This window comes from Zea mays, chromosome 1, assembly GCF_902167145.1.
Source record: "Zea mays cultivar B73 chromosome 1, Zm-B73-REFERENCE-NAM-5.0, whole genome shotgun sequence".
NCBI classification, from domain to species: domain Eukaryota; kingdom Viridiplantae; phylum Streptophyta; class Magnoliopsida; order Poales; family Poaceae; genus Zea; species Zea mays.
The window spans coordinates 176,118,547-176,141,643 of NC_050096.1; the positions used below are offsets into that span (position 1 = coordinate 176,118,547).

The 23,097-nt window shown below is 44.5% G+C and overlaps 1 pseudogene; it reads right to left on the reverse strand.

The window, feature by feature from the left end:
• The window catches only part of LOC103645061 (L-type lectin-domain containing receptor kinase IX.1-like), a 63,504-nt pseudogene extending 45,168 nt beyond the window's left edge, over positions 1-18,336 (reverse strand).
• Positions 18,337-23,097: the final 4,761 nt, after the last annotated feature.

Genomic DNA, 23,097 nt, shown 5'->3' on the forward strand with positions numbered 1-23,097 from the left:
CTAAAGTAAGATGAAGTTGATAAGAGGCCAAGGTATGAAAACTTCCTCTCCTTCAGTTGTTTTAGTATTCTATCCTTAGTGGGATGTACCATAATATAGATTAATTTCATTGCAATATAAAATGTTCAATAGTGCATATAACTTTGACATCAACCATATATGTGCACTAATTTAAAATAATTTAATCTACCCTTTTGGGTTCTAAGAATGATGATTCATTTGCCATCCTCATATAAGGATCATCATTTGTGAAACCCTCCTTTGTGTTTCTAATGCTCTCTTTTCTAAGTGTTTCAATAAGGTCCTTCCAAGAGCTTTCAAGATGGATTCAAAATCTATGGATATAAGAGTCTTGGTTGTTTCAATCATTGAGTTTTAATTGATCGAATCAAGAAAAGATGAAAGAAGTTCAAGATCACTTGGTTGGATGAAATCGTAAAGAGAAAAGAGATCACAGTGATTCAAGAAGGGAGTTATACTTTTTTTGTCAACCAAATAATGAAGATGTAGTGACATATTTATATGATATCCTTCATTATGAGGTTTTGAGGTTCATATTAGCATGCTTTACCCTTCAGGATTTCAATTGATATACTTTCAATTCTTAAACTTTCAATTGGTTTAATTTTCATCATCTATGTAAAGCATGTTATGTTAAACCAAGATATAGTGCAAACATCTCCTTTAACCTCGTATTGTTGATGTGCATAAGTGTACTTTGTGTACTCTTGCATGCACAAATTGAGGGAGAGTTTAGCCTATATCTTGTGAGACTAATGAATTCTTTCAAGTTCATGTTGTGTAGTCTCACACCTTGGAGAACATCAAATGAGGATGAATGGTTCCATAGAAATGAAGAATTTCTCTTGATTGTTTGAAGAGGATAAGTTTCTCTCTGAAATGTCAAGCCTATCAAAAGCTAAGATTGAAATTCATGATTATAATGGAGACCATATAGCATAGAACAAAGGTGTGTCACTCCATGAACTATTGTATTACAATTGTGTATCTAGGCTCTTACATGCTAGTGTGTGCATGTATATGCAATATCTTAAGTCACGCCATAAGGTTGCACTTGTGGTGACGATTAAAGAATCTCTAGATATTTGATTAATACCTCTTGTGGTGATGTCATAAGTTTGTCTTAAGTCATCTTAGTGAGGTATGAGTCAAACATGCTAACTTCTCAAGAATCTTGGCTTAAAATATTGCATATCATGTCTATTAGTATACCTTTTGGATTATGAGCAATTCCTTCAATTGGTACAATTTCACATTTTCGTACTTTATTTGTACCAAGGTTCAAATTGTAGGACTTAATCCCCTAGCCTCACAAGTCGAAGTGCATAAGTTAAACAAGTATTCATCACTTGTATGCACACATTTAGGGGGAGAATAGTCTATGATTTGAATCTTTGAGACTAACTTCATTTTCAAGTCTATTATGTGTGTAGTCTCAAATTAGAAAGGAATCTTCAGGCAAAGACAATCGCTTCCACTACAAATTTGATGGGTATCAAAGATTCTTTGCTCCAATAAATGACAATCTTCATTTGATATCTTGGACATAAGTCACAACTATGCCAACAAGAGCTTGCTAATGAATTCTAAATCCAACACAAGTCTGGAAACCCCTTGAAAAGGTAAAAGACAAAGGTACATCACTTATGACACTTATCCATTACCTTTGTGCCATCTAAGGACCCTTTTCATAATAGTGTGTTCCCATCTTGCTTAATCATAATTTCTACCCTTTATATTCTTTGTATCCTTTTTGGAGATTTATGACAAAGGGGGAGAAATTTTGCATTAAAGCTTACCTTTAGTCTTATGTAACTAAGTGTAGAAGACTTTAAAAAGGGGAGAAATAATTAACAAAAGGGGAAGTCATAAGAAAAACATAAGATGTAGAAAATTGATGAGTGCATACTATGTCATGAACATCACGTTTATTTTATGACACAGTGCACCCCATGAATAGTATGATATAAGTTGTCTCCATACTTTGACCCAAATATGTGCTTTTGGCATTTGAGTACAAAAGTGTTATTTTTCTGAAATGCACATATTTAGGGGGAGGAAACTATATCATAGGATTCAAAATCTTATTTAACTTTAAATGTGTTGTCATCAATCACCAAAAAGGGGGAGATTGAAAGTGCATTCATCCCTTTTGTGAGTTTTGGTGATTTGGATAACAACACATTTAAAGGTCTAACGAGTTTGCTAAGTGTTGAACAGGAAATTCAATATAATGAACATACTTGAATAGTGTATAATGATCAGTGAACAAAGGTTCAACACGAGGTTAAATAACCAATGAGACAATGCAAATGGATATAATATGATCTCTACATTGGTTTGAATATATGGACAAGACCTGAGAAATCACTACATACATATGATCAGAATAGAGGATGAAGTGATTAAGAGGATAGGTCAAGCCAAAGTGAATAAGATATGAGGAATCGTGAATTGGCTTGACCATATTACTATCAGTCCATATATGCTTCTATGAGAATCAAACTAGAGCTTGATTAATCCTAATAGTTATATCTAGAAGACATTCAAGCAAGGTTCACAATATTGAAGAAATGATTCTCTCAATGGATGCTCAAAATGATGTGACTCAAGAATGGCTTGATAGGGTGAAGATAGCAAGGAAAGGGCTTCGAGGAACTAAGCGAAGGTGAAGGCCAAGCGACGGCTTGTGGACCGAGGTACCATGGCTAAGGTGAAGAAGAGAGTACTTGCACTTAGTCGATGAACTAATCAGCTATGAAGAGTTATAACATGTTGATGCATCAGCAAGGTGACTTGAAGCCATGATTTGAACTCATACATGGTGATATGGTACAAGTCACAGGGTTTGATTTATGTTTGCTTCAAAAGGTGAGACAAAGATGTTTGTGATCCTTATGAAGCAACGCCATGGAGAAATCACACATGAGACGCCAATTACTCAAGGAGTTTACTTAATTATATTTTATTTAACTTGAGTATAGGAATCGTCGTACTATAAAGAGGGATCCAAAAAAAGAAGGTTGGTGTTTGCCAAAGCTCAAGCCTCTATATTCAAAAGCTATTTTTGAAAACCAAAAATCTCTTGAATGTTCTATGGTTGACCGCGGTTAGGTTTGAGAACCCTAGAGTGTTCTTGTTGAAAAGCAGCTGAACTTCTTCAACTGCAGCTGAGCTTTTCAGCTGAGCTGAACTTCAGCTGAGTTGAGCTTCTTCAGCTGCAGCTGAGCTAAACTTCAGCTAAGTTGAGCTTTCTCAACTCCAGCTGAACTTCAAGTTCAACCGGGGTCCAGGGCAAGTTCAACCAGGGTCCAGAGAGGTTCAACCGGTGTCCAGGGAAAGTTCAGCCGGGGTATTTTCCCCGGACCTCACTGGTCAAAACCGGTTGAACCGGTCCTAGGGGAGGTTCAACCGGTGTCAGGGTCACCTGACCGGTCTGACCTCCTGACGGCAGACTGACTGCCAGTCTGACCCCCAGGCGGTTGAATCGGCCCTAGGGGCGGTTCAACTGGTGTCAGGACCTGTTTTTGCAGTCTGACCTGCAGTCTGCCAGTCTGACTGGCAGACTGTCTGTCAGCCTGCCCCAGTCGGTTGAACCGGTCTTAGGGGCGGTTCAACCGGTCTTGGTCAACTTGACCAGTCTGCAGGTCAGTCTGCCAGTCAGTCTGACAGTCAGACTGGCAGACAGTCTGCCTGACCTGCCAGAGGCGGTTCAACCGCCCTAGGGGGCGGTTCAACCGGTCTCAATCAGAAAAATCTGCCCAACGGCTAGTTTTTAGCTCCACCTATATATACTCACTCCTACCTCTCTCCCCACACACAAGAGCACAACCCAAACTCCATTTCTAACTTGAAGAACACCTCCCACTCTCTCTCACACATCTCTTGCCTCTCCCATTTCAAATCTTTGGAGAGAAATCTTTGAGTGAGTTTGAGAGCTGCGGTTTTTGTGCTTCATCTCCACATCTCTCTTGCTTTTCTTCATTCGAGCTTTGGTACTACATCGAGTTCTTTGTGGATTCATTACTCTTGGAGCTTCTAGCTCCTAGACGACTAGGTGTCTCTTATGAGTCTCCAAATCTTGTGGAAGACCACAAGAAAGTTTGTATTACCCGCTCGTTTGAGCAAAGATTAGTGTGTGAGCTTGACCTTTATGGTCGGCAAAGGGAGGATTAGGGTTGAAAGAGACCCGGCTCTTTGTGGGTGCCTCAACGAGGAAGTAGGGCACCTTGGTGGTGTGACCGAACCTCGGGATAAATCTTGTGTCTCTTGTGTTCTTGCTCATTGTGTTTGTTTGTGTTCTTCGTTCTCTCACCATTCTGTGGAAGATTTGTTCATATTTGTTTGGTGTGTGGATTTTGAGAAGTGCCCTTCTCAGATCTACTACTTTAAACCCTATGGATCATTTAGAACATCTCATTTCCAAAGTTAACTGGGTGAATTTCGAGATCAATTCAATTTTACCCAGTTTGCTTCTAGTTTTTGCTGAAAAAGTTTTAACTTGCCTATTCACCCCCCCTCTAGGCAACTTTCAAGGACTCTGCCTCGACATCCTATGAGCAGCTTGATCGATGAGTTGCTGAACTTGTTACACGCATGGATTCTTATGATGTTGAAGCTTATGATGTTGAAGCTTACTTAGACTGGGAGATGACGGTAGAACAAAAATTTAATTCCCATCTTGTTCCTGAGCAGCATAGGGTTAGACAAGCCACTAGTGAATTTAGAGATTTTGCTATCATTTGGTGGAATGAACTTGTTAACACACGTGCTGCACCACAAACATGGAATGCGTTAAAAGAGGAGATGCGAGCTCGCTTTGTTCCCCCTTCTTATAGACGTGATCTTCGAAAAAATTGCAACGCTTAGATCAGGGAGACATGTCGGTACAGGAATACTACCAAGAGCTTCAGAAAGGTATGCTACGATGTGGGGTAGTTGAGGATCCGGAGGATCAAATGGTTAGGTTTTATGGGGGATTGAGGCGGGAGATTCAGGATGTTGTTGATTATAAAGAATATCATTCTATACAACGCTTGTTCCATCTTTCTATGTTGGCAGAAAAAGAATTGCAGGGCCGTCAACAACGAAGGAGCAGCACTTTCGCTCCATGCTAGCCACCGGCGCCAGCCAAGGCGTCATCATCTTCGGGCGTACGGACGTCCACATCTTCCGTTGTACCTTCGGGTGTTGCAGCAAAACCTGCTACGACCACCTCTTCCACAGGCCGCTCCTCCGACATCAAGTGCCACCGCTGCCTGGGACTTGGCCATATTCAGCGAGATTGCCCCAGCAAACGGGCATACATTGCTACTGGTGATGGTGGGTATGTTAGTGCTTCTGATGTTGAAGATGAAGATACTATTGGAGCTAACATTGCAGAGAGTTATGATGGTGATGAAGAGGTTCTTGGTACAACAGCGACCGAGACCTATAAGGCCTTGATTGTGCAATGAGCTTTGAGTGCCACAGCTAGTGACGACGACAACAGACAGCGCCACAACCTCTTCAACATGTTCCTCATCGTTAAGGACTATCGTGTACATACCATGATTGACGGTGGTAGCTGCAACAACTTGGTGAACGTTGAGTTGGTCAAGAAGCTTGGCTTGACCACATGAGAGCATCCCCACCCTTATCACATTCAATGGTTTAACAACAGCGGTAAGTTCAAGGTAACAAAAACAGCAAGGGTGCATTTTTCTATTGGCTCTTACCATGACTCTGCTGATTTCGATGTGGTGAGTATGGATGCTTGCTCTCTTTTACTGGGACATCCTTGGTAGTTTGATATTGATGCTATTCACCATGGTAGATCTAATAAATATACTTTCATGCATAAGGGAAAGAAAATTGTGTTGCTTCCTATGACTCCCACTGAAATGGTCCACTTAGAACATGAGAAAAAGATTAATGCTAAGCAAAAAGGTGTTTTGAACTCTGAAAATCAGCAACCTATTAAGTTAAAAACTCCTTCTTTGCTAGCCACTAAATCTGATCTTGATGAGTTACATGCCTCTGTTGGACTTTGCTATGCCTTAGTGTGCAAAAATGTTTCCTATTCTATTGATGATACGTATATTGCTTTGCCACCGGCTATTGCTAACCTTTTGCAAGAGTATATGGATGTGTTTCCCTCTGAGATACCCCCTGGATTACCACCTGAGTTGCCTCCAGATTTTTGGGTTAGTTCCACCTTTAACATTTCAGATTTGAAGTCATATATGGGTGACGAAGATGAGATCGAGTCGAGGACAACTCCAATTCAAGAGGAGGAGGATGATGAGGACATCACTTCTGAATGGACCGATAACACGATCTCGTGCACGACAGCTAAATCTCTAGGTACGTTCTACCCTTGTTAATTGTGTTTCAGAGCTTACGGTTGGGGCCATGGATGTTTTGATGATTAGGTACCTTGGAGAGGACCAGCAAGGACTTGAGAAAGGCCAAGGTGTTGAGGAGGAGCAGCAAGAGCGTCCACAACAGGAAGGAGATCAAGTCCGAGTCGGATGCGACTCCATCTCGGGTTCCAGGACCATTCTGCACTAAAATGGACTCCCAAGATGCATCCGAACTCTGATTGTGACAGACTGGATATGGTTGGAAAGATAACGAGATTATCTAACCAACCCAACTGGTTCCACCCGAAAATTCATCCGGAGTCAACAGGAATCGTCGAAACAAGTCAGTGTTCAGATTCTGTTTTGGTGCTGCGACACCGTCTGTTGGGCCGTTGGGCCGTGTATCGCGTCGGAGCCCATTAGGGGCGAGTCCAGGGGTCACGCACGCCCTAATACTCTATTTATTCAGCAGCCTCCGTCACATTTAGGTTTGGATTTTGCTTAGATCAATTCTGTCATCGAACAGTATCGCCGTCATCGGTTTGTGAGACCCCAACCCATAATCAATACAATTTTGGTTGCGTTTCTTTCCTGTTCTTGCTTGTGTTCTTGATTGCGCTTGCAGGGATAAGCCTTCGTGGCGAGGTCATTCGTGTGTCACGGGTGATAACCAACGGAGCCGTGGTGTAGTGATTGCGAGGAACCGTTCGCTCGGAGCCTTGGATCATCAACATCGAGATCTCCACTCAATCAAGTTATCGTATCTCACGGAAGATCGGGCCGCGTCTACTATCAGCAAGAGCCACTACGGCCAGACGCTGAATGGAGGCAGGCTAGCAGGGGCCGAGGGGCGCAGGCTGCAGGGCGCTTGGGCAGGGCACCGATTGACCGGTGCTAGCGCACCGCACGTCCAGGCGCAGTGCAGATCGCAGATTTTGAGTTTCACAGCAACCGTCAGCCGCCGGTGAAAGCTGAACCGCCTAAACGATCGCGTTGTTTAAATAGGAACGTGATGCTGAGATGGCTGGATGTGGTCTTTGGTGGGCCTGGCTTAGGGTGTGCCAGGGCCCACCTAGACCCCCCTGTGGGTCAGCCCATGTCCTGCTCTCGGTAACGAGATCGTTTACCGAGTGCAGGACTCTCGACATAGAAATACACACGTTAAAGATGTCTTTGCCGAGTGCCAAACACTCGGTGAAGGTCGCGCTCGGCAAAGGGCCGTCAGCGGCCGTCTAAAGCTGACGGCCGTTAACCTTTGTCGAGGGCCGAGCGTTGGCACTCGGCAAAGAAGATTCTTTGCCGAGTGTCAACCGGCTGACACTCGGCAAAGCCTTCTTTACCGAGTGCCTTCTTTAGACACTCGACAAAGCATTTTTTTATTTTTTTTATTTTGCCAACCAAACTTTTTGTGGTATGTTCCTACACTATTTAGACCTACATGTACCATTTTGGGACAATTATAACAATGTTTTCTATAGCTAGTAGATTTAGTTCGTTTATTTGAATTTCTTTGAAAAATTCAGATTTGAACTGCAAGTCACTCGAAACTTGGAAAATCGTGCATGCAAAAATGACACCCATGCTATTTAGCACAAGTTACGATCGATTTCAGGAGCGGACCGGAAACTTCGAGCAACATGGTCACTAAACATGGTCGTGAACTTGCCATCCAACTGTTTAAAAATTGTATAAAACACAAACAAAGTCTGAAAATCATGAATCTTTTCCACATGTCATGATATCATATATATAGAGGTTGTGATAAAAATTTGAGAATGTTTCGAGAAAGTTGTGAGGCAGTATATGTAGAAATCTAAGAGAACTACATTAAAACTTTATGATTTCATGTGTAGTTGTATTAGGTTTATACACATACTGTCTCATAACTTTCTCGAAACAATTCTCAAATTTTTATCACAGACTCTATATATGATATCATGACACGTGGACAAGTTTCATGATTTTTTGACTTTGGTTGTGTTTTATACAATTTTTAAACATGTGGATGGCAAGTTCACGACCATGTTTAGTGAGCATGGTGCTCGAAGTTACCGGTCCCCTCCTGAAATCGGTCGTAACTTGTGCTAAATAGCATGAATATCATTTTTGCATGCACGGTTTTCCAAGTTTCGAGTGACTTGCAGTTCAAATTTGAATTTTCCAAAGAAATTCAAATAAACGAACTAAATCTAATAGTTATAGAAGACACTTTTATAATTGTCCCAAAATGGTACATGTAGGTCTACATAGCGTAGGAACATACCACAAAACGTTTGGTTGCCAAAAATATTATTTGCCGAGTGCCAAGGGGATGACACTCAGCAAAGACGCTAGAACAGACCTTTGTCGAGTGCCTGTCAGTTGGCACTCAGCAAAGATGGCTTTGCCGAGTGCCCGCAATCTGGCACTCGGCAAAGAATATTTTTAAATTAAAAAAAATCTTTGCCGAGTGCCAGATCGCGGGCACTCGGCAAAGAACGGAAATATACTGACCGAAAGGCTTCTCCTTCTCCTTCTTCCTCTCCTCTCACTCTCTCTCACTCACGCGCTCACCCGCCGCCACCGCCCTCACCCGCTCCCTCACCCGCCGCATCCCTCTCTCCCTTACCTGCCGCCTCCCTCTCCCTCACCCGCCCACCAGCGACGTCTAGCCCACCACCGACGAGCTGACCGGCCCCATCCCCGACTCCGCACATCGCCGGCCCGATCACTACTCGATTGTGTAAGAACCCTCATTTCATAAATTCATGCCTCTTATTTATAGTTAAGTTGGGTGTGGTTTGGATAGTCATGCTTGATTGTGTGGATAAACAAAATTGATATGCTATATTGTGTGGATTGTGTGGATAACCTTTTTTCTAGTAGATTAATAAACGAAAAAGAAAGAATGCCAAACTCTAAAACATGCATATTCCAAGGATAGAATAGAAGCGGTTATTTAGCTTGGAACGATTACCATCATCACCGCATTCTAGTATTTGTGTGTTGGTTGCATGTCCTTATCATTTTATGCATTGGCCACACATCATGTATTGATGTCTCATGGATTGAATATATATATATATATATATGTGATTGCCGGCCATCGTGTCGTCGAATTATGCGTGGATGTCAGTCATCATGCTGATACTTTTATATGCAGGATTTCAAAACCTCCTCGTGCAGAGGAGGTGCTGCCAAAATTTTTGATAGGCTTCTGTTAGAGGATGGAGGACCGTGAGTGGATGTACACGGTCGTAGAGGAAGGAACGATGTCACCCCTAAATGGATTAGAAAGACCGATAATTTCGTGGAACAGGCATATGGCGAAGCTGCTAAAGGAACGAGTCTAGTCTCATGCCCGTGCAGCAAATGTGCCAACCGGAAAAGAAAACCAAAGAAGGCCATGGTAGAACATATTTGGAAGAATGGATTTACGCCGAGCTATACTCGGTGGATCTTTCATGGTGAAGCGCATCGTACGAGAGAGTAGGTGCTGAGACAACGTGTCGAGGATTATGATGCCGATGCGGGTGTAGCGGATATGTTAAACGACTATCACGAGGCACAGTACACGGGAGGATGTATGGATGACGAGCCAGAGCCGACTGCAAAGGCGTTCTACGACATGTTTGACGCGACACAGAATCCCCTTCACGACCAGACAAAGGTTTCTCAACTGGATGCCATTGGGCGTGTAATGGCGTTCAAGTCGCAGTACAGCATAAGTCGAGACGCATTCGATGGCTTGTTAACGGTTATTGGGAGCCTACTTCCGAAGGATCACGTTCTGCCAAAGAGCATGTACGAGGTACAGAAACTCCTTCGTGCACTCAAGATGACGTATGAGCAGATACATGCTTGTCCGAAGGGCTGTGTGCTATTTAGGAAAGAATACGCGGAGGCAAAGTACTGTCCCAAGTGTAAATCGTCTAGGTTCATGGAGGTAGATTCTGGTGATGGACAAAAGAGGCAGCTTGACATCCCTTTGACAATCGTACGACACCTTCCGTTCATACCGAGGATCCAGCATCTATACATGACAGAGGAATCCGTGAAACAGATGACATGGCACAAAAATGGAAATGATACAATCCTGACAAGATGGTGCACACATCCGATGGTGAAGCATGGAAACACTTTGATGCCATTCACCGTGAGAAAGCCGAAGAGGCTCGTAATGTACGTGTTGCGCTGGCCATAGATGGGTTCAATCCCTATGGAATGAGCGTTGCCCCGTACACATGTTGGCTCGTGTTTGTTATCCCAATCAATCTCCCCCCAGTGTGTGCTTTCAAAGGCATAATATATTCGTGTCGTTGATAATTCCCGAACACCCGGGGAATAAAATGTGTGTGTACATAGAGCCTTTGATCGATGAATTGGTACGTGCTTGGGAGGAAGGGGTATGGACGTATGACCGAGCTACGAAGACAAACTTCAGAATGCATGTTTGGTACCAGTACTCCATGCATGACTTACCGGCGTATGGGCTATTCTGCGCCTGGTGTGTTCACGATAAGTTCCCATGCCCAGTTTGCAAGGAAGCTCTTAGGTTCATTTGGTTGAAAAAGGGTGGCAAATATTCGTCCTTCGATAAACATCGATAATTTCTCCCTCTTGACCATCCATTCCGCCTAGACATCAAGAACTTTACGAAAGGTGTCGTAGTGACAGACCGCCCACCTGCAACGATGACTGTTGCTGAAATTCGTCAACAGATAGATGGGCTCGTGGCAAATACAGAGGTGGTTTTGTGGGATATGGTGATCAGCATATGTGGACACCTAAGTCTGGCTTAACTCGGTTCCCCTATTATGACGACCTGCTCCTTCCACACAACATTGACGTGATGCACACTGAAAAGAATGTTGCCGAGACACTTTGGGCAACAATTATGGACATTCCTGATAAGTCAAAGGATAACGTAAAGGCATGAGTGGATCTGACAGCTTTATGTGATAAACCAAACCAAGAGATGAAGTCGCCAAGTGGTGGAAAGACATGGAGAAGGCCTAGATGTTGATGTTCCCTGATGGGTATTCAGCTAACCTGAGTAGGGGGTGAACTTATCTACTATGCGAGTCTTAGGGATGAAGAATCATGACTTCCACATATGGATTGAACGGATTCTTCCTGCGATGGTTCGAGGCTATGTCCCTGAGCATGTCTGGCTAGCGCTTTCAGAGTTGAGCTATTTCTTCTGTCAGCTTTGTGAAAAAGAGTTATCTCAGACCGTGGTTGCAGACTTGGAAAGATTGGCACTCGTGTTACTGTGTAAGCTTGAGAAGATATTTCCACCCGGCTTATTCAATCCAATGCAGCATTTGATTCTTCATCTCCCCTATGAGGCACGAATGCGGGCCGTGCAGGGACGTTGGTGCTATCCAATCGAGAGATGTCTAAAGACTATTCGAAAGAAATGTAGAAATAAATGCAAAATCGAGGCTTCCATTGCAGAGACATACATTCTAGAGGAGGTGTCAAACTTCACAACAACTTATTATGGTGAGAAACTGCCGAGCGTGCATAATCCACCCCCTCGTTACAATGATGGCGACAATGAATCGAACCTTAGCATATTTCGAGGCCAACTCGGAAGCGCAAGTGGCTCGACCACCAAGACTCTGACACATGAAGAGTGGCGGCATATCATGCTATATGTATTGACCAACCTTAAAGAGGTGATGCCATACATGGAACAATTTCTTTATGAATTATGGCGTCGATCAAGGGACCCCACTCCACAGGAATATGACACTCTTCTTAGAAATGGTGCGAGAAATGGATTGCCCGATTTCATTTCCTGGTTCAAACGTAAGGTACGTGCTTAGTTTGTCAAAGAGATCCGTCTATAAACTCAATTTAGCATCTTTTAACTTGCGAATACTTGCAGGGCCAAAGAGATCCGTCTATGAGTGCCGAGTTGAGACAAGTAGCCAAGGGCAAATGTAACTTTTTTGCCGAGTGTCACCAAGGACACTCGGCAAAGACGCCGTCTCCGTCACCCCGGCGCCGTGACGGCGGCTTTTCTTTGCCGAGTACTGCCTGGCACTCGGCAAAGTCTGTGTCGAGTGCCCGAAAAAAAGTACTCGACAAAGAAGGCTTTGCCGATGTACTGTTCGCCGAGCCCTCTTTGCCGAATGCGAAACTCGGCAAAGCCTGTGCCGAGTGTTTTTCAGGCTTTGCCGAGTGCTTCAGGCACTCGGCAAAGAGGTCGATTCCGGTAGTGGCTCCTCCAAGAACCCACGGTACACCGAACCAAAGCCACCTTCTCCTAGCTTCCTGTCATCGGAGAAGTTGCCAGTGGCGGCGGCGAGGTCTTCGTAGGAGAACCTCCTTGGTCCACTAGCGTCGTGCTCCAGCTCGATGGCTTTCACAGCTTCACCTTAGAAATACGTCAGTGATCCAGCGGAACTCTTCTTGGCCACCACCGCCTTTCTGTCGCCTTTGCGCCGTTGTTGTAAGCGGCACTGGTGGCATAGACTGAGGCAGCCAGGAACCCCACTGCGCCGATGACGGACATGCCGGCTACCAACACGAACAGCTTGATGCCCTTCAATCTATGACCTGAGCTACCTTCATAGGACTGCTGGAGCTGGACTGAGACTGGGGTGGAGCTAGCTAGTAGAGTGCTGGTAACCTAGTGGTAGTGGTGGATATCGAGCTAGCTTGGCTCATTATGGATTGGCTCGTTATGGCTTGTTACTGTAACGAGTCAGCTCGGCTCGGCTTGTTATACTAACGAGCTAAACATCTTGCTCGCTCGTTAGGCTCACGAGCCACACAAATATATATATATATATATATATATATATATATATATATATATATATATATATATATATATATATATATATATATATATATATATATATATTTATATATATATATATATATATATATATATATATATATATATATATATATATATATATATATATATGGTAGTGGTGGATATCGAGCTAGCTTGGCTCATTATGGTTTGGCTCGTTATGGCTTGTTACTGTAACGAGTCAGCTCGGCTCGGCTTGTTATACTAACGAGCTAAACATCTTGCTCGCTCGTTAGGCTCACGAGCCACACAAATATATATATATATATATATATATATATATATATATATATATATATATATATATATATATATATAAAACCGAAAAATCATATTTTAAGTGTTTAACACTACAAAACCAAAACCTTTATAATATTATTATCATATCATCGCACTAGCTTCTAACTTTTAATATTGAATTAAATAACTAAATATGTATTAACTTACAGATTTACAAAGCCTTATTATAATAAAGATAGCATCAATCATCATTATAAAGCAATTCATCATCCATTCCGCAAACATGTAACATTTCATTGCACAACACTAACATCATATGATGCTAAAAACAAAGTTCACAAAACCATAACCAATAATTAAATATTAAATACGAAATATAGGTATGTAGCCATGCAATAATGCAAATATTTCAGCATATGTCACATCCACACATGTCCATATCATAGATCATAACTACGAGAAAACAAGACTATGAAAGATGAGACGACATCAACGACTAGACAAACTTGTTTTGTGGCTTCACTCGCTTATTGGCTCGCGAGCTAGCTCACGAGCTAACCCGAGCTGACTCATTAGAGAACCGAGCTAGAATCCTAGCTGGGCTCGCTAGAAAATTATAATGAGCCGAGTCGAGCCGAAGGGTTTAGGATTTAATAATAAACTAGCGGGTAATAAATATTCGAAAACGAAGGTAGTATAAATTAATTTAGCTAAGTGGTAACTGTTGTTGGACGACTACTTGTGATCAAGCATCCTATCAGAGTCATCAAAGAGACAGCTAGCAAGTAACCATAGCTAGGAGAGGTAGGGATCACTATTATTCTATGTATACATTTCTTTTCTTCTATCAACAATTAAACTCCAACAAAAAAAACTTATATATTATGAGTAGATCTGCAATATAATTGGCAGACATGGTTATGAGCTTGTTGGAACGACGAAGTCGCATACGAATTCTCCATCCAAGAAAGGCTAGGCTATTTGCGTACGTAGCTATTTCTATTTCATTGTATGTACGTATGCTACACGTACAGAAACTTAGCAATGAATGAATCCTCACCAATTAATACAACCAACACGTACGTCATGCGTAGGGTAATTTATGTTGACATGTTGTAGCAGAGAGCAAAATGTGCCGTCTCTTCCCTTCCATATCGTGCATGCTAGCTTCTCCACCATGCATGCATGCATGCAGGGACCCTGATCCAACATCCAACAAGATCTACACAATAACATCCAATAAGCATACAAAGCATATGTTACTATATGTTAGTTCAAATCACCGGCCATATTAATCAGCAAACATCAAATTAAAATTCAAAATCAAAATGGGCGGTGGGGTCTATGTCTACCACTAATACATAGAAGCTCTATAGTGACGGTCCTAGAACTATTTACATTGGCGTTTTCAGTGCCGCCAGTGCTAGGGACCAGTAGAAATCGGCCTTTTTCACTGACGGTTGTTTGCCAACCGTCAGTGAAAATATAATTTTGACTGGCGGTTTTCTTAAGCAGCCCGCCAGTGGAAATAACATTAGCACTGACGGTCTGTTTAAAAAAACCGCATGTGGAATCATGATTTTCACTGACGGTTTTCTTAACCAGTCCGCCAGTGCTAATGTTATTTCCACTCGCGGGCTTCTTAAGAAAACCGCCAGTGGAAACATGATTTTGACTGGCGGTTTTTTAAGCAGACCGCCAATGGAAACATGATTTTCACTTACGATTTTCTTAAACAGCCCGCCAGTGCTAATGTTATTTCCACTCCGCGGGCTTCTTAAGAAAATCACATGTGGAAACATGATTTTGACTGGTGGTTTTCTTAATCAGACCGCCAGTGGAAATAACATTAGCGCTGGTGGGTTGCTTAAAAAACCGTCTGTGGAAACATGATTTTCACTGGCGGTTTTCTTTAGCAGCCCGCTAGTGGCGGGCTGCTTACCATTTCCTGCTAGTATAAGTTTTCCCGCATTTTTTTCAAATTTCAAACAAAACTGAATTTTATATTTATTAACACAAATTCTTTTGTTTACAATATATTCTTCTGTTTACAAAATATTGTTTACAACATATATTTTTCTGTTTACAACCATAAATTTTCAAACAAAACTGAATTAAATTCGATACATTCTATACATCAATTGTTTTCACCTATGCTATAGTAACTATCTCGTTTAAGAGATAGTCTACTAACTTCTGTTAATATTCTAAACTGCGGTATAGCTAATGTACTAGAAGCGTCGTGATATTTCCCTTCAGCGGGAATGACCTATTTTAATATGAATGTGCATAGGTCTTCAACTATACCATACAATGCACCTTCGGTCAAGTTCTCCGGATTTCCTTTTTGAAATTCATGTAAAGGAAGTTTATAAACATCATCTATTCACACTCGATAACACATTTGCATCTTTAATTGACAAATACAAACATGACTATTACTAATAATACCTTGCTAGGATTTGTGATGTATCGTCCGTTCATTCTCATAAACTCGCACGCATAGAACTCACATATGATCGATCCTTGTGGTTGCTTGTGGCACTACATACATAACAGGAGATTGGTTATTTAGTTGCAGCATTGTGTATGATATGTATTCATAAATTTTCATACTTACCGGCTAGTGATGATGGATGTCTAGTGGCACACATTTTTTGGTCTTGTCGGACTTGCCACCTTTAAACTTATAGAACCTAAATGCTCTGCGATCTCAAGTAGAATCTCTATGTTATCATGGGTTCAGGTCAACACAAGAGGTCGAGTCATGTGAGGCATTAGGGATGTTCTTATGGGCATGTGGGACACAACAAGCAACACGCCAAATTAGAGACAGATTTGAAAGGTCTTTGGATACCATTAGTAGAAAAATGGCTATGGTGACAGATGCTATGTATGGTTTTGCACAAACCATTATATGTCCAAAGGATCCAACATTTTCTAAAGTACATAACAAGCTTAGACCTTATGTCCCTTTCTTTGATGGGTGCATAGGAGTCTTAGATGGCACACATTCCAGCTCACGTATGTCATGAGTCGAGGCTTGAACACATAAATAGAAAAGGGTGGCCTAGCTACAATGTATTAGGTATACTGGACATGGATATGCAGTTCACTTTTGTAGGTGCTGGGTTGTCTGGTTCTTGCCATGACATGGCAGTGCTCGTGAGTTGTATGGGAGAAGCGAACTATCCACACCCACCAGCAGGTGTGGTGGCATGCATGTTATGTTGGCGCCATTGTATACATTGTATTCATGCATTACGATCTAGTAAATCTTTTTCTGAGTTTATTTGTTTGTGTAGAGGGAGGTATTATCTAGTGGATGTTGATTACTCAATTCGCGAAGGTTACTTGCCACCATATCGGAATCAGAGACATCACTTAGAAGATTTTAATCAAACAGGAGTAGAGACTGTGCAGAAAAAGTTTAATTTCCACCACTTGAGTCTACGAAATGTAGTTGAACGGGCTTTTGGACTACTCAAATCAAGATGGCATGTGTTACGAGGACTCCCATTTTACAAAAGAAGCATGCAAGTGAAGATTATAATTGCTTGTTTTGCTTTGCATAACTATTTGTTAGATCGAGGCCACATAGGAGGATCAGGGAGTTGTTCGCATGGCCAAGCTGATTACGATGTGTCAGATTGGGTGAACGTAAATGCAAGTCAAGAAATGACATTAGTGAGAGATTGGATCGCTGCTGGAGTATCATTGATGTAGTGTATGTAATGAAGTAGTTAAATGTAATGAAGTAGTTAGTGATATATAGTGTATCTCAGATTGGTGGGTATATAGATTGTGTAATCATGCAATGTATTGATCACCCCTCTCGTATTGAGAAATCATGCAATGTATTGGGGTACCGATCAATGAGTAATCATGCAATGTATTGGGGTACCGATCACTGAGTAATCATGCAATGTATTGGGGTACTGATTCCTCTCTGGTACCGAGTATTCATGCAATATATTGACAGTTTCGTTAATTAAACCGCTAGTGTATATATATTTCCATTAACAGTTCACTTAATACAACTGCTAGTGTAAATATCTGTTTTACACTGACGGTTTAGTTAAGTGAACCGCCAGTGTATATGATATTTTCACTCGCGGTTTACTTAATACAGCCGCTAGTGTAAATACATCCTTTTCACTGATGGTTCTGTTAAGTGAACCGCCAGTGTATATGATATTTCCACTGCCAGTTTACATAATACAGCTGTCACTGTAAATATATCCTTTTCCACTGACGGTTTAGTTATGTTACACTGGCGGTTTCTTAAGGTGGGCCCATCTGTTTTTTCACGTGTTGTAAGTGAAATTGTCAGTATAAATTTTTACGTGCCGCCACCTTAGAGCTCTTTTCTACTAGTGTACTATTTTCTTTCCTTCGCAAATAGTAATATGTAAATTTCATTAGCAAGGAGGCAACGCGAGATTTCAGAGAGATTTCATAAGCTGCCTATAGCTCGATATGCTAGAACGACGAGCAGAATATATGGCGCGGCGGCGTTTGCATTGCATGGCAAGCTGTGTTCAAATCGCCGCCGTGACCGAAGGGTCGTAGTCGAGGTCGGCGGCAGCGGGGATCGGCGCGACCGAGTACCGGAGCACGCACGCGTCGTACGCCGCGTCCACGCTCCGGCTGCCTGGGCACGCCGCCGCGATACCGGGCGGCGCCCTAGAGAGGCAGTCGAGGCACTGCGCCGCGTTGCGGTCCACGAAGCACATGATGAGGCCGAACGCCATGTCGGCCGGCCCCCGCCCCGGCGTTGCCCTTGTAGACCCAGTCGTTGCCGCTGGAGCTGGCCGCCGCCAGGAGCGCGGCCTGCAGGAGCTGGCCCAGGTTCCTCTCGTATTGGGTGCCGCCCGTGTAGTTGCCCGTCGTCGAGCAGGACACGTAATCCGGCATCCATGGCGCTGTTGTCCGGCTGCCGCGGCGAAGAGGAAGACATAGTATAAGGCCCAAAATATGTATAAGAAAATAATAATAATAATAATAAATATATGAAGAAATAAAATAGTAAATTCAGATATCTCAAATTATACTAGTATTGAAAATTGAGGACTGAATTTATGAAAACCAAGAATTATATTAGAGAAGAAGTAGTAGAAAGGTTTTCAATTCAACTAAATGACTATTCATTTCATTAAATAAAGCGCTATAGGCATCTTATACTTATGAATATGTGGTGGAACATGTTGATAAAGAGTCATAATTTAAACTTGGGACCTCAAAGTATAAATGAAAATAAAATAGAAAATATGAAAGGGGATTTAATGGAACCATTTATTTCTTCTATAAATAAATAAGAAGGAGAAGATTAAATAATAATATTGTAAATAGTAGATGTTATAATCACATTAGTGTTAACTTTTACACTTGGAAATTTGAAGTTCAAAATGGAGTTTGAATTTGAATTTGATTTGAATGGAGAAAAGAGAATAAAGAGAAAAGAAGGAAAATACAATGCAAACGAGATAAAATAAATATATAAATAAGAGTATACTTACCTTCCATTAATATTTGAATTAATACAATTTTTGAGCAAGGGTGAATTTCATAACCTAATTCAAATTCAAATTTGAATTCTAAAAACAAAGAGGAAAATAAATTCAGAAAAAGGAAAAAAAGGAAAAAGGTGAAAACCGCGCATGGGCCCAAACCACCTCTTCGACCCACTCTCCCATCCTCCCCTCGACCCAGTCGTCACCTGCACTTCCGCGCTCACTGCACTTGGGTCCCACCGTCCGGTCTCAGTAACTCGGACTCTACCACGCGCACTGATTCCTCCTTCCACTAGCATCGGGGGCCTGCCTGTCGGGATCTTCCCCAACCTCACCGTAACAAGCTCCGAGTGGTTCGTGCGTCCGCACCCTAGCTCCACCTCCGTGTCGTTGGCCGTGTTTTGTGGCACTAGCGTGGGACCCACACGTCAAATGCCTCTCACCTGTACCGAAGTGGCAGGGTTCTCGGCTGCGCTGACCACGAGCCCGAGCGAATCACGTAACCTGCGGGCTCCCCTCTGATAGCACAACAAATTGTGGGTCGTTGCAACCTCCCTCGCTCGCGCCCACCTGGATACAAAAGGAATCGAAGCCACGCTCTGCTCTGCCTCATCGTCATCTACTCGACCAGAGGAATTGTGGCACGGATGCTCAGTAGAGGGTCGCCGCCAGAGATCTCCGCCCACGGAGTGTTGGGGCGAAGGCGAACATGCTACCCTTCGCTCTACGACTTCGTCCTCTCATCATGCTGACGAAGGCTACATCGACAGAACACGCCAGAACAAGTCGGGGCGCCGCCGGAACGACGACCAGTGCGACCCCCTTCGGTCTGGTGTTGCTAGACGAAGGCCCCGCCGAAGTCTATGGGCCTCCCGCGCCCCCATCCGCCTAGGAAGGCCCATGTGTGAATCGGCTCATAGTGATGGGCCTCGTGAGGTCAGGTGCGATAAGGGTCATGTCTGTAATAGGGTTTACCTTAATGACTATCTATAACTATGGGGGACAGATATCCCCCGGGTCCACTAGAAGGCTAGAAGACCTCGCGAAAGGCCTTGGGCCCATTATTTTGCAAGGCCATCCCTTCGTGGGCCTGGGGAGGAATGTCTGGCGGAATGGATCGACGCAAGATTGGATCAACTCGAGCCCAGGCGGTCCAATGAATTCAAGCATTATCCACAGCAGTGATCTGATTCTCCCGCGCTGCGCCCTCTGGCGTCGGAACTGAATGATGATAAGTCGGTAGAATTTTAGGAAGATAAGCTCAGTCGGTTCACTATTACTTAGGCACACATTGTTATCATAACCGCATGTAACGCCCCACGGTCGAGTATATAAGGCCTAGGGGGCACCCCCTCAAAGACAACTCACTCATTAGCCGTCTACTCAGCTCTCTAGCATCCCTCGTACTAGAGAACTCCCCTGTAACCTACCACATAAAAACATCCACACCAGGACGTAGGGTGTTACGCATCTCAAAGCGGCCCGAACCTGTACAAGATTGTCTACTGTCTCTCGTGCATCTGGCACGAACCATCGAGCTACAGTCAGTAACACTGTCCTACTCCAAAAAGCACCTCAAGGGGCAACCCTGGGTGCGCGGTCGGACCCAAAACACCGACAGCTGGCGCGCCGGGTAGGGGGTGTGTCACTGATCCAAGCTAGCTCAATGGCCATCACTTTCCAGCATAAGATCATCCTCCGCCCTGGATCCGTGTTCTGCTTCGGAACCATCTCATCCATGGCAGACGAGGAAGGAACTCTACATCGCATCGCGGATCCGCCGGAGAGAAAACCTTCCTCGACGATCTCCGGGAAAGCTGGAGCGAAGCAGGAAAAAGCGCAACCTCCAGCGCTCCAAGCGAAGACTACCTCCTGCAAATCAGGAGCACAGGATCTGTCTACCCGGAGAACCCCGCTGACCACCTCTTCTACGGAAAAATGGACACAGATCACAAGGAAAAAGGAAACAAACGAGGTGAAAGCTCATCAAGCTGCTCTTCTGGTACCTCCGCCCTCAAAGGAGAACAGAAAGAAGCTTGTTGCTACGACAGTTCCATTCTACCCCGACGTCCACTTCATTGGGGGGAGAGTAGAATCGTCCCCCGTCTCCGACGATGAACCAACCCCGCCGGGGGAGGAACCTCTTCAGCGGGAATCTCGTCGACGAAGGAACTGACACCGAAATATCCAGCGACATTATGAAGCCGGAGAGCGGGACCTAGCGCAGCCTGTGTCACGAGACGAGATCTCGGAGGTGGGAGAAACTCCAGAAGAATGGGTCTTCAAGGAAAGAAGGAATTCCCAACGACGTGACCGTCGGCAAGCTCAAGAACAGGCCAAACAGGAGGCGAGACAACGTCGAGAGAACCCTCTTCTCGGACGGAACCTGAACCCCGACTTCGCCCGAGCCATGAACACACCGAGTGAGGTCGGTGGAGTGTTGTCTCGGATAGTCGATGGCCTCCCTCGGACTCCGGACGCTGAGGGCTATCGGCGGCTGCTCACTCGGGCAGCTAATCATCTTCTGCCTCTCGCTCATCCTCCGAGCGATCTACGACACGCCATCAATAGTCGGCGGGACACACGGAGCTCCATCAACGCTTCACGTGAACGACGACACGAGAATGAGATTCGGTGCCGAGAAGAGTATGATCGGGATCACGGCATCCCTGCGCAAAGTTAGGCCACCAGAGTTGAGTCAGCCATAGCTTCAACCGGCGGTACGACCCGGGGACGGTCGAGGCACCATGTCGACAACTCCCCTCCCCAGGACCGACATCATCATCGTCGACAGGAGGACACATGTGGAGTATCGGCGCTCACTCCATGTCTCAGGGCCATTCAGTGGCCCCCTAACTTCAAAGTCTCCAACGTTGACAAGTACGAGCCTAAGCAGGACCCGGGAGGCCGGTTGGCCGTCTATACCACCGCTGCCCGAGCCACTAGGGCAACTGAAGATGTGATGACTGCACACTTGCCCATCGTCCTCAGGCAAGATGCGCTGCAATGGCTACGACACCTACCCCGACACTGCATCGACGACTGGAGCGACTTCAGTCGGTGCTTCATCGCCAACTTCCAATCTCTCTCCAACAAGCTGGCGCAGCCATGGGACCTCAAATCCATCAAGCGCCGAGGGGATGAGACTCTCCGGTCGTATCTCAAAAGGTTTCAGACAATGAGAAATCATATCTTCGAGGTTGCGGAAGCAGCAGTAATCGAGGACTTCTACCGGGGATCTAATGACTCGGCCTTCGTCCGAGCCATACTGCAAAAGGCGCCGACTACCTCCGAGCAGCTATTCTGGGAAGCAGACCTCTACATCACTACCGACGAACGAGCTCAGGACCTCATCGGAGGGGCAAAACCTGCACCAACGGCACCACGACGCGACACGAACCAACAACCCTACAAGCGTTGGGAGAAGAGGCCTCGTGAAGAAGTCCACGTCGCCGGACCACCCGCCTCTCACGCCCGAGGAGCACCCCACGAAGGCGAACGTACATTGGACGACATCCTCGACGCTCAGTGCCCGTACCACAAGGACATGCGCCACACCCTCCGGAACTGCAGAGACTTCAAGCACTCCATCAGGAACGGCCGACCCTTCCAACCTCTACCACCTCCCCCACCACAAGGAGGACCCGGAGAACCTCGACAGCCTCAATAGCAGGAAGGGGGAGGAGGCTGAGCATTCCCGCGCATCGACGGAGAAGTCAACGTCATCTTCGGCGGACATTGGTCGCAAGAAAGTAAGAGGCAGCAGAAGCTCAACGACCGTCAGATACTGGTGGCGGCCACCGGTCCTCCCACCTCGTATCGATGGTCCGAACACCCGATCACCTTCACTCGAGCGGATCAGTGGCTCAACTTCGATCATCCGGGCAAGTACCCGCTCCTCGTCGATCTGGTGATCCGAGAGAGCAAGGTAAAGAAGGTGTTAGTGGACGGGGGAAGCAGCATCAACGTCACCTTCCCCCGGACACTTCAAGGCTTGGGAGTCGCACTCAAAGAGCTCCACGAGTCAGACACTCCTTTCTTCGGCATCGTGCCGACTGAAGGAGAATATCCACTCGGACACATCTACATGCCGGTCACCTTTGGAACTCCGGATAACTACAGAACCGAGTTCCTGAGGTTTGAGGTAGCAAGCTTCGACTACGGA